Source organism: Dendrobates tinctorius, unplaced genomic scaffold, assembly GCF_039654945.1.
Source record: "Dendrobates tinctorius isolate UK_male_01 unplaced genomic scaffold, ASM3965494v1 ptg000151l, whole genome shotgun sequence".
In the NCBI taxonomy this organism is placed as follows: domain Eukaryota; kingdom Metazoa; phylum Chordata; class Amphibia; order Anura; family Dendrobatidae; genus Dendrobates; species Dendrobates tinctorius.
In genome coordinates, this window is record NW_027361818.1 from 8,403,028 (window position 1) to 8,421,221 (window position 18,194).

The 18,194-nt window shown below is 33.8% G+C and overlaps 1 long non-coding RNA gene across 1 annotated transcript in view; it reads right to left on the reverse strand.

Moving 5' to 3' along the window:
- Positions 1 to 469: 469 nt before the first annotated feature.
- The window catches only part of LOC141050220 (uncharacterized), a 67,562-nt gene continuing 49,837 nt past the window's right edge, over positions 470 to 18,194 (reverse strand). The window contains exon 4 of the long non-coding RNA XR_012220483.1: positions 470 to 636. This is a non-coding gene — a long non-coding RNA (uncharacterized lncRNA). The remainder of the gene's footprint in view (positions 637 to 18,194) is intronic.

Genomic DNA, 18,194 nt, shown 5'->3' on the forward strand with positions numbered 1-18,194 from the left:
AAATGTCTAAAACGCCATTGGCCCGTGTAATACGGGCAAAACCACTACCATCAAAGAATGAAAGACGGGGGAGAAGGGGAGGTAACTACCCGGCTGTATGACTCTGTGCTGGAGGAGGGGCGCCGCAGTCAGTGGCACATTCCTTAGACAGTGTTGTGTCATCCATAAAATGTGCTGAAAAACTTGGCTTATACACAAATATATACAGTAATTATTCGAGGACTTGGAACTTGTCTTTCCAATGGGACTCACGCCCCACTGCTCCCAGTAAATAAAAACCATAAGAATCAATGAGTCTTTTTGGCGACTTTCCAAATCTAACAATAGTTTTTAAAAGATATTTTGGGTAACAGGGTCCTACAATGCAAAAACCTGGGTGAAGGGTGATCTTACTATGAGTGTAATATAATGTGCTGCTTGGAGGAGAAGATCTCATATCTAATACTATTTTAAGACTTCATTAACCTTCAAGAATTCATGACGAAGTTGCGATAAGACTCTTGTTTCCTCTCCGCCCATTCATTTCTTCTGTCCAAACAGCGTTCTAAAGTTCCTCTGCTTCGCAATAAGCCATTTGCCATGTTTGCTAGTTGCTGCACACATCGCTGTCAATCATCATCTGTGGAAGGAAAGTCTCTGTATTGTTGAGGAAGAAGGCGAAAAGAAAATGAAGACAATTATACACCTGTATAAGAATATAATTACTATAATACCGCCACTATGTACAAAAATATAACTACTATAATACTGCCTCCTATGTACAAGAATATAACTACTATAATACTGCCCCCTATGTACAAGAATATAACTACTATAATACTGCTCCCTATGTACAAGAATATAACTACTATAATACTGCTCCCTATGTACAAGAATATAACTACTATAATACTGCCCCTATGTACAAGAATATAACTACTATAATACTGCCTCCTATGTACAAGAATATAACTACTATAACACTGCCCCTATGTACAAGAATATAACTACTATAATACTGCCCCTATGTACAAGAATATAACTACTATAATACTGCCCCTATGTACAAGAATATAACTACTATAATACTGTCCCCTATGTACAAGAATATAACTACTATAATACTGCCCCTATGTACAAGAATATAACTACTATAATACTGTCCCCTATGTACAAGAATATAACTACTATAATACTGTCCCCTATGTACAAGAATATAACTACTATAATACTGCCCCTATGTACAAGAATATAACTACTATAATACTGTCCCCTATGTGCAAGAATATAACTACTATAATACTGCCCCTATGTACAAGAATATAACTACTATAATACTGCTCCCTATGTACAAGAATATAACTACTATAATACTGCCCCATGTACAAGAATATAACTACTATAATACTACCCCTATGTACAAGAATATAACTACTATAATACTGCTCCCTATGTACAAGAATATAACTACTATAATACTGCCCCTATGTACAAGAATATAACTACTATAATACTGCCCCTATGTACGAGAATATAATTACTATAATACCGCCACTATGTACAAAAATATAACTACTATAATACTGCTCCTATGTACAAGAAAATAACTACTATAATACTGCTCCTATGTACAAGAATATAACTATAATAATAATAATAATAATAATTTTTATGTATATAGCGCCAACATATTCCGCAGCACTTTACAATTAAGCGGGGACATGTACAGACAATAAATTCAATGCAAGTTAAGACAATTCAAACAATAACATTAGGAGTGAGGTCCCTGCTCGCAAGCTTATAATCTACAAGGAAATGGGGGGACACAGTAGGTGAGAAATGCTTGTTAATTCAGGTCTGGCAATTATAATAGGGATTTTCATATAAAGCTGCATGATCCGGTCATCAGCCCGTGTGTTTAAGTGCAATAGACAAGTATCAAGTGCAGTTATCATGTGCATGAAGGGTGTGGAGACAGATGAATAGTAGGGTGCAGATTCAGAATAATATTTGGAAGGAGGGAACAGGTCAAAGTTCGCTTGCTGAGTAGTTGATGTGATAGGCTTCTTTGAAGAGATGGGTTTTCAAAGCGCACTTGAATAGGTCAGGGCTAGGTATCAGTCTGATCGTCTGGGGAAGTGCATTCTAGAGAGCTGGAGCAGCACGAGAGAAGTCTTGGAGACGGAGGTGCGAGGTTCGGATTACGGGGGATGTTAGTCTTAGGTCATTTGTAGAACGGAGGGCACGTGTAGGGCGATAGACAGAGATGAGAGAGGAGATATAAGGCGGTGCAGAACAGTGGAGAGCTTTGTGGGTGAGAGAGATGAGTTTATACTGGACCCTGTAGCGAATAGGTAGCCAGTGTAATGACTGGCACAAGATGGAGGCATCGGTGAAGCGGCTGGACAGAAATATGACCCTGGCTGCCGCATTCAAGATGGATTGGAGAGGAGAAAGTTTGGTAAGAGGGAGACCGATCAGAAGAGAGTTGCAGTAGTCCAGACGAGAATGAATAAGAGCGACAGTAAGAGTCTTAGCAGTTTCAAAGGTGAGAAAAGGTCGGATTCTGGAGATGTTTTTAAGATGCAGGTGACAAGAGCGACTGAGTGATCGGATGTACGGAGTAAAGGAAAGTTCAGTGTCGAATATGACCCCAAGACAGCGGGCATGCTGCTTGGGAGTTATGGTTGAACCCTCCAGGGTTATTTCGATGTTAGGTAGAGTGAGGTTAGTAGAGGGGAGAAACACAAGAAGTTCAGTTTTAGAGAGATTTAGTTTCAGATAGAGGGAGGACATGATGCTAGAGACAGCAGACAGACAATCCTTGGTATTTTGAATTAGGGTAGGGGTGATGTCACTAATATAATACTGCCCCAATGTACAAGAATATAACTGCTATAATACTGCCCCTATATACAAGAATATAGCTACTATAATACTTATAATAATGCTCCTATTTACAACAATATAACTACTATAATACTGCCCCCTATGTACAAGAATATAACTACTATAATACTGCCCCTATGTGCAAGAATGTAATTACTATAATACTGCTCCTATGCACAAGAATATAACTACTATAATACTGCCCCCAATGTACAAGAATATAACTGCTATAATACTGCCCCTATATACAAGAATATAGCTACTATAATACTTATAATACTGCTCCTATTTACAACAATATAACTACTATAATACTGCCCCCTATGTACAAGAATATAACTACTATAATACTGCCCCTATGTACAAGAATGTAATTACTATAATACTGCTCCTATGTACAAGAATATAACTACTATAATACTGCCCCCTATGTACAAGAATATAACTACAATAATACTGCCCCCATGTACAAGAATATAACTATTATAATACTGCTCCTATGTACAAGATTATAACTACTATAATACTGCTCCTATGTACAAGAATATAACTACTATAATACTGCCCCTATGTACAAGAATATAACTGCTATAATACTGCCTCCTATGTACAAGAATATAACTACTATAATACTGCTGCTATGTACAAGAATATAACTACTATAATACTGCCCATATGTACAAGAATATAACTACTATAATCCTGCCCCTCTGTACAAGAATATAACTACTATAATACTGCCCCTATGTACAAGAATATAACTACTATAATCCTGCCCCTATGTACAAGAATATAACTACTATAATACTGCCCCCTATGTACAAGAATATTTCTACTATAGTACTGCCCCTATGTACAAGAATATAACTACTATAATCCTGCCCCTATGTACAAGAATATAACTACTATAATACTGCCCCTATGTACAAGAATATAACTACTATAATCCTGCCCCTCTGTACAAGAATATAACTACTATAATACTGCCCCCTATGTACAAGAACATAACTACTATAATACTGCCCCCTATGTACAAGAATATCTCTACTATAGTACTGCCCCTATGTACAAGAATATAACTACTATAATCCTGCCCCTATGTACAAGAATATAACCACTATAATACTGCCCCCATGTACAAGAATATAACTATTATAATATTGCCCCCTATGTACAAGAATATAACTACTATAATCCTGCCCCTATGTACAAGAATATAACTACTATAATACTGCCCCCATGTACAAGACTATAACTACTATACTACTGCCCCCTATGTACAAGAATATAACCACTATAATACTGCTCCAATGTATAAGTATATAACTACTATAATACTGCCCCTATATACAAGAATATAACTACTATAATACTGCTCCTATGTTCAAGAATATAACTACTATAATTCTGCCCCCTATTACAAGAATATAACCACTATAATACTGCTCCTATGTACAAGAATATAACTACTATAATACTGCCCCCTATGTACAAGAATATAACCACTATAATACTGCCCCCTATGTACAAGAATATAACCACTATAATACTGCTCCTATATACAAGAATATAACTACTATAATACTGCCCCCTATGTACAAGAATATAACCACTATAATACTGCTCCTATATACAAGAATATAACTACTATAATACTGCCTCTATGTACAAGAATATAACTACTATAATACTGCCTCTATGTACAAGAATATAACTACTATAATACTGCCCCTATGTACAAGAATATAACTACTATAATTACTGCTCCTATGTACAAGAATATAACTACTATAATACTGCCCCTATGTACAAGAATATAACTACTATAATACTGCTCCTATGTACAAGAATATAACTACTATAATACTGCTCCTATATACAAGAATATAACTACTATAATACTGCCCCTATGTACAAGAATATAACTACTATAATACTGCCCCTATGTACAAGAATATAACTACTATAATACTGCCCCTATGTACAAGAATATAACTACTATAATACTGCTCCTATGTACAAGAATATAACTACTATAATACTGCCCCTATGTACAAGAATATAACTACTATAATACTGCTCCTATATACAAGAATATAACTACTATAATACTGCCCCTATGTACAAGAATATAACTACTATAATACTGCCCCTATGTACAAGAATATAACTACTATAATACTGCCCCTATGTACAAGAATATAACTACTATAATACTGCTCCTATATACAAGAATATAACTACTATAATACTGCCCCCTATGTACACGAATATAACTACTATAATACTGCCCCTATGTACAAGAATATAACTACTATAATACTGCCCCTATGTACAAGAATATAACTACTATAATACTGCCCCCTATGTACAAGAATATAACTACAATAATACTGCCCCCATGTACAAGAATATAACTGTTATAATACTGCTCCTATGTACAAGATTATAACTACTATAATACTGCTCCTATGTACAAGAATATAACTACTATAATACTGCCCCTATGTACAAGAATATAACTGCCATAATACTGCCTCCTATGTACAAGAATATAACTACTATAATACTGCTGCTATGTACAAGAATATAACTACTATAATACTGCCCCTATGTACAAGAATATAACTACTATAATCCTGCCCCTCTGTACAAGAATATAACTACTATAATACTGCCCCCTATGTACAAGAATATAACTACTATAATGCTGCTGCTATGTACAAGAATATTTCTACTATAGTACTGCCCCTATGTACAAGAATATAACTACTATAATCCTGCCCCTATGTACAAGACTATAACTACTATAATACTGCCCCCTATGTACAGGAATATTTCTACTATAGTACAGCCCCTATGTACAAGAATATAACTACTATAATCCTGCCCCTATGTACAAGAATATAACTACTATAATACTGCCCCCATGTACAAGAATATAACTACTATAATACTGCCCCTATGTACAAGAATATAACTACTATAATACTGCCTCCTATGTACAAGAATATAACTACTATAATACTGCTCCTATGTACAAGACTATAACTACTATAATACTGCCCCTATGTACAGGAATATAACTACTATAATGCTGCCCCCTATGTACAAGAATATAACCACTATAATACTGCTCCAATGTATAAGAATATAACTACTATAATACTGCCCCTATATACAAGAATATAACTACTATAATACTGCTCCTATGTACAAGACTATAACTACTATAATACTGCCCCTATGTACAAGACTATAACTACTATACTACTGCCTCCTATGTACAGGAATATAACTACTATAATACTGCCCCCATGTACAAGAATATAACTACTATAATACTGTCCCTATGTACAAGAATATAACTACTATAATACTGCCTCCTATGTACAAGAATATAACTACTATAATACTGCCCCCATGTACAAGAATATAACTACTATAATACTGCCCCTATGTACAAGAATATAACTACTATAATACTGCCCCTATGTACAAGAATATAACTACTATAATACTGCCCCTATGTACAAGACTATAACTACTATACTACTGCCCCCTATGTACAAGAATATAACCACTATAATACTGCTCCAATGTATAAGTATATAACTACTATAATACTGCCCCTATATACAAGAATATAACTACTATAATACTGCTCCTATGTTCAAGAATATAACTACTATAATTCTGCCCCCTATTACAAGAATATAACCACTATAATACTGCTCCTATGTACAAGAATATAACTACTATAATACTGCCCCCTATGTACAAGAATATAACCACTATAATACTGCCCCCTATGTACAAGAATATAACCACTATAATACTGCTCCTATATACAAGAATATAACTACTATAATACTGCCCCCTATGTACAAGAATATAACCACTATAATACTGCTCCTATATACAAGAATATAACTACTATAATACTGCCTCTATGTACAAGAATATAACTACTATAATACTGCCTCTATGTACAAGAATATAACTACTATAATACTGCCCCTATGTACAAGAATATAACTACTATAATTACTGCTCCTATGTACAAGAATATAACTACTATAATACTGCCCCTATGTACAAGAATATAACTACTATAATACTGCTCCTATGTACAAGAATATAACTACTATAATACTGCTCCTATATACAAGAATATAACTACTATAATACTGCCCCTATGTACAAGAATATAACTACTATAATACTGCCCCTATGTACAAGAATATAACTACTATAATACTGCCCCTATGTACAAGAATATAACTACTATAATACTGCTCCTATGTACAAGAATATAACTACTATAATACTGCCCCTATGTACAAGAATATAACTACTATAATACTGCTCCTATATACAAGAATATAACTACTATAATACTGCCCCTATGTACAAGAATATAACTACTATAATACTGCCCCTATGTACAAGAATATAACTACTATAATACTGCCCCTATGTACAAGAATATAACTACTATAATACTGCTCCTATATACAAGAATATAACTACTATAATACTGCCCCCTATGTACACGAATATAACTACTATAATACTGCCCCTATGTACAAGAATATAACTACTATAATACTGCCCCTATGTACAAGAATATAACTACTATAATACTGCCCCCTATGTACAAGAATATAACTACAATAATACTGCCCCCATGTACAAGAATATAACTGTTATAATACTGCTCCTATGTACAAGATTATAACTACTATAATACTGCTCCTATGTACAAGAATATAACTACTATAATACTGCCCCTATGTACAAGAATATAACTGCCATAATACTGTCTCCTATGTACAAGAATATAACTACTATAATACTGCTGCTATGTACAAGAATATAACTACTATAATACTGCCCCTATGTACAAGAATATAACTACTATAATCCTGCCCCTCTGTACAAGAATATAACTACTATAATACTGCCCCCTATGTACAAGAATATAACTACTATAATGCTGCTGCTATGTACAAGAATATTTCTACTATAGTACTGCCCCTATGTACAAGAATATAACTACTATAATCCTGCCCCTATGTACAAGACTATAACTACTATAATACTGCCCCCTATGTACAGGAATATTTCTACTATAGTACAGCCCCTATGTACAAGAATATAACTACTATAATCCTGCCCCTATGTACAAGAATATAACTACTATAATACTGCCCCCATGTACAAGAATATAACTACTATAATACTGCCCCTATGTACAAGAATATAACTACTATAATACTGCCTCCTATGTACAAGAATATAACTACTATAATACTGCTCCTATGTACAAGACTATAACTACTATAATACTGCCCCTATGTACAGGAATATAACTACTATAATGCTGCCCCCTATGTACAAGAATATAACCACTATAATACTGCTCCAATGTATAAGAATATAACTACTATAATACTGCCCCTATATACAAGAATATAACTACTATAATACTGCTCCTATGTACAAGACTATAACTACTATAATACTGCCCCTATGTACAAGACTATAACTACTATACTACTGCCTCCTATGTACAGGAATATAACTACTATAATACTGCCCCCATGTACAAGAATATAACTACTATAATACTGTCCCTATGTACAAGAATATAACTACTATAATACTGCCTCCTATGTACAAGAATATAACTACTATAATACTGCTCCCTATGTACAAGAATATAACTACTATAATACTGTCCCCTATGTACAAGAATATAACTACTATAATACTGTCCCCTATGTACAAGAATATAACTACTATAATACTGCCCCTATGTACAAGAATATAACTACTATAATACTGTCCCCTATGTACAAGAATATAACTACTATAATACTGTCCCCTATGTACAAGAATATAACTACTATAATACTGCCCCTATGTACAAGAATATAACTACTATAATACTGTCCCCTATGTGCAAGAATATAACTACTATAATACTGCCCCTATGTACAAGAATATAACTACTATAATACTGCTCCCTATGTACAAGAATATAACTACTATAATACTGCCCCATGTACAAGAATATAACTACTATAATACTACCCCTATGTACAAGAATATAACTACTATAATACTGCTCCCTATGTACAAGAATATAACTACTATAATACTGCCCCTATGTACAAGAATATAACTACTATAATACTGCCCCTATGTACGAGAATATAATTACTATAATACCGCCACTATGTACAAAAATATAACTACTATAATACTGCTCCTATGTACAAGAAAATAACTACTATAATACTGCTCCTATGTACAAGAATATAACTATAATAATAATAATAATAATAATTTTTATGTATATAGCGCCAACATATTCCGCAGCACTTTACAATTAAGCGGGGACATGTACAGACAATAAATTCAATGCAAGTTAAGACAATTCAAACAATAACATTAGGAGTGAGGTCCCTGCTCGCAAGCTTATAATCTACAAGGAAATGGGGGGACACAGTAGGTGAGAAATGCTTGTTAATTCAGGTCTGGCAATTATAATAGGGATTTTCATATAAAGCTGCATGATCCGGTCATCAGCCCGTGTGTTTAAGTGCAATAGACAAGTATCAAGTGCAGTTATCATGTGCATGAAGGGTGTGGAGACAGATGAATAGTAGGGTGCAGATTCAGAATAATATTTGGAAGGAGGGAACAGGTCAAAGTTCGCTTGCTGAGTAGTTGATGTGATAGGCTTCTTTGAAGAGATGGGTTTTCAAAGCGCACTTGAATAGGTCAGGGCTAGGTATCAGTCTGATCGTCTGGGGAAGTGCATTCTAGAGAGCTGGAGCAGCACGAGAGAAGTCTTGGAGACGGAGGTGCGAGGTTCGGATTACGGGGGATGTTAGTCTTAGGTCATTTGTAGAACGGAGGGCACGTGTAGGGCGATAGACAGAGATGAGAGAGGAGATATAAGGCGGTGCAGAACAGTGGAGAGCTTTGTGGGTGAGAGAGATGAGTTTATACTGGACCCTGTAGCGAATAGGTAGCCAGTGTAATGACTGGCACAAGATGGAGGCATCGGTGAAGCGGCTGGACAGAAATATGACCCTGGCTGCCGCATTCAAGATGGATTGGAGAGGAGAAAGTTTGGTAAGAGGGAGACCGATCAGAAGAGAGTTGCAGTAGTCCAGACGAGAATGAATAAGAGCGACAGTAAGAGTCTTAGCAGTTTCAAAGGTGAGAAAAGGTCGGATTCTGGAGATGTTTTTAAGATGCAGGTGACAAGAGCGACTGAGTGATCGGATGTACGGAGTAAAGGAAAGTTCAGTGTCGAATATGACCCCAAGACAGCGGGCATGCTGCTTGGGAGTTATGGTTGAACCCTCCAGGGTTATTTCGATGTTAGGTAGAGTGAGGTTAGTAGAGGGGAGAAACACAAGAAGTTCAGTTTTAGAGAGATTTAGTTTCAGATAGAGGGAGGACATGATGCTAGAGACAGCAGACAGACAATCCTTGGTATTTTGAATTAGGGTAGGGGTGATGTCACTAATATAATACTGCCCCAATGTACAAGAATATAACTGCTATAATACTGCCCCTATATACAAGAATATAGCTACTATAATACTTATAATAATGCTCCTATTTACAACAATATAACTACTATAATACTGCCCCCTATGTACAAGAATATAACTACTATAATACTGCCCCTATGTGCAAGAATGTAATTACTATAATACTGCTCCTATGCACAAGAATATAACTACTATAATACTGCCCCCAATGTACAAGAATATAACTGCTATAATACTGCCCCTATATACAAGAATATAGCTACTATAATACTTATAATACTGCTCCTATTTACAACAATATAACTACTATAATACTGCCCCCTATGTACAAGAATATAACTACTATAATACTGCCCCTATGTACAAGAATGTAATTACTATAATACTGCTCCTATGTACAAGAATATAACTACTATAATACTGCCCCCTATGTACAAGAATATAACTACAATAATACTGCCCCCATGTACAAGAATATAACTATTATAATACTGCTCCTATGTACAAGATTATAACTACTATAATACTGCTCCTATGTACAAGAATATAACTACTATAATACTGCCCCTATGTACAAGAATATAACTGCTATAATACTGCCTCCTATGTACAAGAATATAACTACTATAATACTGCTGCTATGTACAAGAATATAACTACTATAATACTGCCCATATGTACAAGAATATAACTACTATAATCCTGCCCCTCTGTACAAGAATATAACTACTATAATACTGCCCCTATGTACAAGAATATAACTACTATAATCCTGCCCCTATGTACAAGAATATAACTACTATAATACTGCCCCCTATGTACAAGAATATTTCTACTATAGTACTGCCCCTATGTACAAGAATATAACTACTATAATCCTGCCCCTATGTACAAGAATATAACTACTATAATACTGCCCCTATGTACAAGAATATAACTACTATAATCCTGCCCCTCTGTACAAGAATATAACTACTATAATACTGCCCCCTATGTACAAGAACATAACTACTATAATACTGCCCCCTATGTACAAGAATATCTCTACTATAGTACTGCCCCTATGTACAAGAATATAACTACTATAATCCTGCCCCTATGTACAAGAATATAACCACTATAATACTGCCCCCATGTACAAGAATATAACTATTATAATATTGCCCCCTATGTACAAGAATATAACTACTATAATCCTGCCCCTATGTACAAGAATATAACTACTATAATACTGCCCCCATGTACAAGAATATAACTACTATAATACTGCCCCTATGTACAAGAATATAACTACTATAATACTGCCCCTATGTACAAGACTATAACTACTATACTACTGCCCCCTATGTACAAGAATATAACCACTATAATACTGCTCCAATGTATAAGTATATAACTACTATAATACTGCCCCTATATACAAGAATATAACTACTATAATACTGCTCCTATGTTCAAGAATATAACTACTATAATTCTGCCCCCTATTACAAGAATATAACCACTATAATACTGCTCCTATGTACAAGAATATAACTACTATAATACTGCCCCCTATGTACAAGAATATAACCACTATAATACTGCCCCCTATGTACAAGAATATAACCACTATAATACTGCTCCTATATACAAGAATATAACTACTATAATACTGCCCCCTATGTACAAGAATATAACCACTATAATACTGCTCCTATATACAAGAATATAACTACTATAATACTGCCTCTATGTACAAGAATATAACTACTATAATACTGCCTCTATGTACAAGAATATAACTACTATAATACTGCCCCTATGTACAAGAATATAACTACTATAATTACTGCTCCTATGTACAAGAATATAACTACTATAATACTGCCCCTATGTACAAGAATATAACTACTATAATACTGCTCCTATGTACAAGAATATAACTACTATAATACTGCTCCTATATACAAGAATATAACTACTATAATACTGCCCCTATGTACAAGAATATAACTACTATAATACTGCCCCTATGTACAAGAATATAACTACTATAATACTGCCCCTATGTACAAGAATATAACTACTATAATACTGCTCCTATGTACAAGAATATAACTACTATAATACTGCCCCTATGTACAAGAATATAACTACTATAATACTGCTCCTATATACAAGAATATAACTACTATAATACTGCCCCTATGTACAAGAATATAACTACTATAATACTGCCCCTATGTACAAGAATATAACTACTATAATACTGCCCCTATGTACAAGAATATAACTACTATAATACTGCTCCTATATACAAGAATATAACTACTATAATACTGCCCCCTATGTACACGAATATAACTACTATAATACTGCCCCTATGTACAAGAATATAACTACTATAATACTGCCCCTATGTACAAGAATATAACTACTATAATACTGCCCCCTATGTACAAGAATATAACTACAATAATACTGCCCCCATGTACAAGAATATAACTGTTATAATACTGCTCCTATGTACAAGATTATAACTACTATAATACTGCTCCTATGTACAAGAATATAACTACTATAATACTGCCCCTATGTACAAGAATATAACTGCCATAATACTGCCTCCTATGTACAAGAATATAACTACTATAATACTGCTGCTATGTACAAGAATATAACTACTATAATACTGCCCCTATGTACAAGAATATAACTACTATAATCCTGCCCCTCTGTACAAGAATATAACTACTATAATACTGCCCCCTATGTACAAGAATATAACTACTATAATGCTGCTGCTATGTACAAGAATATTTCTACTATAGTACTGCCCCTATGTACAAGAATATAACTACTATAATCCTGCCCCTATGTACAAGACTATAACTACTATAATACTGCCCCCTATGTACAGGAATATTTCTACTATAGTACAGCCCCTATGTACAAGAATATAACTACTATAATCCTGCCCCTATGTACAAGAATATAACTACTATAATACTGCCCCCATGTACAAGAATATAACTACTATAATACTGCCCCTATGTACAAGAATATAACTACTATAATACTGCCTCCTATGTACAAGAATATAACTACTATAATACTGCTCCTATGTACAAGACTATAACTACTATAATACTGCCCCTATGTACAGGAATATAACTACTATAATGCTGCCCCCTATGTACAAGAATATAACCACTATAATACTGCTCCAATGTATAAGAATATAACTACTATAATACTGCCCCTATATACAAGAATATAACTACTATAATACTGCTCCTATGTACAAGACTATAACTACTATAATACTGCCCCTATGTACAAGACTATAACTACTATACTACTGCCTCCTATGTACAGGAATATAACTACTATAATACTGCCCCCATGTACAAGAATATAACTACTATAATACTGTCCCTATGTACAAGAATATAACTACTATAATACTGCCTCCTATGTACAAGAATATAACTACTATAATACTGCCCCCATGTACAAGAATATAACTACTATAATACTGCCCCTATGTACAAGAATATAACTACTATAATACTGCCCCTATGTACAAGAATATAACTACTATAATACTGCCCCTATGTACAAGACTATAACTACTATACTACTGCCCCCTATGTACAAGAATATAACCACTATAATACTGCTCCAATGTATAAGTATATAACTACTATAATACTGCCCCTATATACAAGAATATAACTACTATAATACTGCTCCTATGTTCAAGAATATAACTACTATAATTCTGCCCCCTATTACAAGAATATAACCACTATAATACTGCTCCTATGTACAAGAATATAACTACTATAATACTGCCCCCTATGTACAAGAATATAACCACTATAATACTGCCCCCTATGTACAAGAATATAACCACTATAATACTGCTCCTATATACAAGAATATAACTACTATAATACTGCCCCCTATGTACAAGAATATAACCACTATAATACTGCTCCTATATACAAGAATATAACTACTATAATACTGCCTCTATGTACAAGAATATAACTACTATAATACTGCCTCTATGTACAAGAATATAACTACTATAATACTGCCCCTATGTACAAGAATATAACTACTATAATTACTGCTCCTATGTACAAGAATATAACTACTATAATACTGCCCCTATGTACAAGAATATAACTACTATAATACTGCTCCTATGTACAAGAATATAACTACTATAATACTGCTCCTATATACAAGAATATAACTACTATAATACTGCCCCTATGTACAAGAATATAACTACTATAATACTGCCCCTATGTACAAGAATATAACTACTATAATACTGCCCCTATGTACAAGAATATAACTACTATAATACTGCTCCTATGTACAAGAATATAACTACTATAATACTGCCCCTATGTACAAGAATATAACTACTATAATACTGCTCCTATATACAAGAATATAACTACTATAATACTGCCCCTATGTACAAGAATATAACTACTATAATACTGCCCCTATGTACAAGAATATAACTACTATAATACTGCCCCTATGTACAAGAATATAACTACTATAATACTGCTCCTATATACAAGAATATAACTACTATAATACTGCCCCCTATGTACACGAATATAACTACTATAATACTGCCCCTATGTACAAGAATATAACTACTATAATACTGCCCCTATGTACAAGAATATAACTACTATAATACTGCCCCCTATGTACAAGAATATAACTACAATAATACTGCCCCCATGTACAAGAATATAACTGTTATAATACTGCTCCTATGTACAAGATTATAACTACTATAATACTGCTCCTATGTACAAGAATATAACTACTATAATACTGCCCCTATGTACAAGAATATAACTGCCATAATACTGCCTCCTATGTACAAGAATATAACTACTATAATACTGCTGCTATGTACAAGAATATAACTACTATAATACTGCCCCTATGTACAAGAATATAACTACTATAATCCTGCCCCTCTGTACAAGAATATAACTACTATAATACTGCCCCCTATGTACAAGAATATAACTACTATAATGCTGCTGCTATGTACAAGAATATTTCTACTATAGTACTGCCCCTATGTACAAGAATATAACTACTATAATCCTGCCCCTATGTACAAGACTATAACTACTATAATACTGCCCCCTATGTACAGGAATATTTCTACTATAGTACAGCCCCTATGTACAAGAATATAACTACTATAATCCTGCCCCTATGTACAAGAATATAACTACTATAATACTGCCCCCATGTACAAGAATATAACTACTATAATACTGCCCCTATGTACAAGAATATAACTACTATAATACTGCCTCCTATGTACAAGAATATAACTACTATAATACTGCTCCTATGTACAAGACTATAACTACTATAATACTGCCCCTATGTACAGGAATATAACTACTATAATGCTGCCCCCTATGTACAAGAATATAACCACTATAATACTGCTCCAATGTATAAGAATATAACTACTATAATACTGCCCCTATATACAAGAATATAACTACTATAATACTGCTCCTATGTACAAGACTATAACTACTATAATACTGCCCCTATGTACAAGACTATAACTACTATACTACTGCCTCCTATGTACAGGAATATAACTACTATAATACTGCCCCCATGTACAAGAATATAACTACTATAATACTGTCCCTATGTACAAGAATATAACTACTATAATACTGCCTCCTATGTACAAGAATATAACTACTATAATACTGCCCCCATGTACAAGAATATAACTACTATAATACTGCCCCTATGTACAAGAATATAACTACTATAATACTGCCTCCTATGTACAAGAATATAACTACTATAATACTGCTCCTATGTACAAGACTATAACTACTATAATACTGCCCCTATGTACAGGAATATAACTACTATAATGCTGCCCCCTATGTACAAGAATATAACTACTATAATACTGCCCCTATGTACAAGAATATAACTACTATAATACTGCCCCCTATGTACAAGAATATAACTACAATAATACTGCCCCCATGTACAAGAATATAACTATTATAATACTGCTCCTATGTACAAGATTATAACTACTATAATACTGCTCCTATGTACAAGAATATAACTACTATAATACTGCCCCTATGTACAAGAATATAACTGCCATAATACTGCCTCCTATGTACAAGAATATAACTACTATAATACTGCTGCTATGTACAAGAATATAACTACTATAATACTGCCCCTATGTACAAGAATATAACTACTATAATCCTGCCCCTCTGTACAAGAATATAACTACTATAATACTGCCCCCTATGTACAAGAATATAACTACTATAATGCTGCTGCTATGTACAAGAATATTTCTACTATAGTACTGCCCCTATGTACAAGAATATAACTACTATAATCCTGCCCCTATGTTCAAGACTATAACTACTATAATACTGCCCCTATGTACAGGAATATTTCTACTATAGTACAGCCCCTATGTACAAGAATATAACTACTATAATCCTGCCCCTATGTACAAGAATATAACTACTATAATACTGCCCCCATGTACAAGAATATAACTACTATAATACTGCCCCTATGTACAAGAATATAACTACTATAATACTGCCTCCTATGTACAAGAATATAACTACTATAATACTGCTCCTATGTACAAGACTATAACTACTATAATACTGCCCCTATGTACAGGAATATAACTACTATAATGCTGCCCCCTATGTACAAGAATATAACCACTATAATACTGCTCCAATGTATAAGAATATAACTACTATAATACTGCCCCTATATACAAGAATATAACTACTATAATACTGCTCCTATGTACAAGACTATAACTACTATAATACTGCCCCTATGTACAAGACTATAACTACTATACTACTGCCTCCTATGTACAGGAATATAACTACTATAATCCTCCCCCTATGTACAAGAATATAACTACTATAATACTGCCCCCATGTACAAGAATATAACTACTATAATACTGCCCCTATGTACAAGAATATAACTACTATAATACTGCTCCTATGTACAAGACTATAACTACTATAATACTGCCCCTATGTACAAGACTATAACTACTATACTACTGCCTCCTATGTACAGGAATATAACTACTATAATTCTGCCCCCTATGTACAAGAATATAACCACTATAATACTGCTCCAATGTATAAGAATATAACTACTATAATACTGCCCCTATGTACAAGAATATAACTACTATAATCCTGCCCCTATGTACAAGAATATAACTACTATAATACTGCCCCCATGTACAAGAATATAACTACTATAATACTGCCCCTATGTACAAGAATATAACTACTATAATACTGCCTCCTATGTACAAGAATATAACTACTATAATACTGCTCCTATGTACAAGACTATAACTACTATAATACTGCCCCTATGTACAGGAATATAACTACTATAATGCTGCCCCCTATGTACAAGAATATAACCACTATAATACTGCTCCAATGTATAAGAATATAACTACTATAATACTGCCCCTATATACAAGAATATAACTACTATAATACTGCTCCTATGTACAAGACTATAACTACTATAATACTGCCCCTATGTACAAGACTATAACTACTATACTACTGCCTCCTATGTACAGGAATATAACTACTATAATACTGCCCCCATGTACAAGAATATAACTACTATAATACT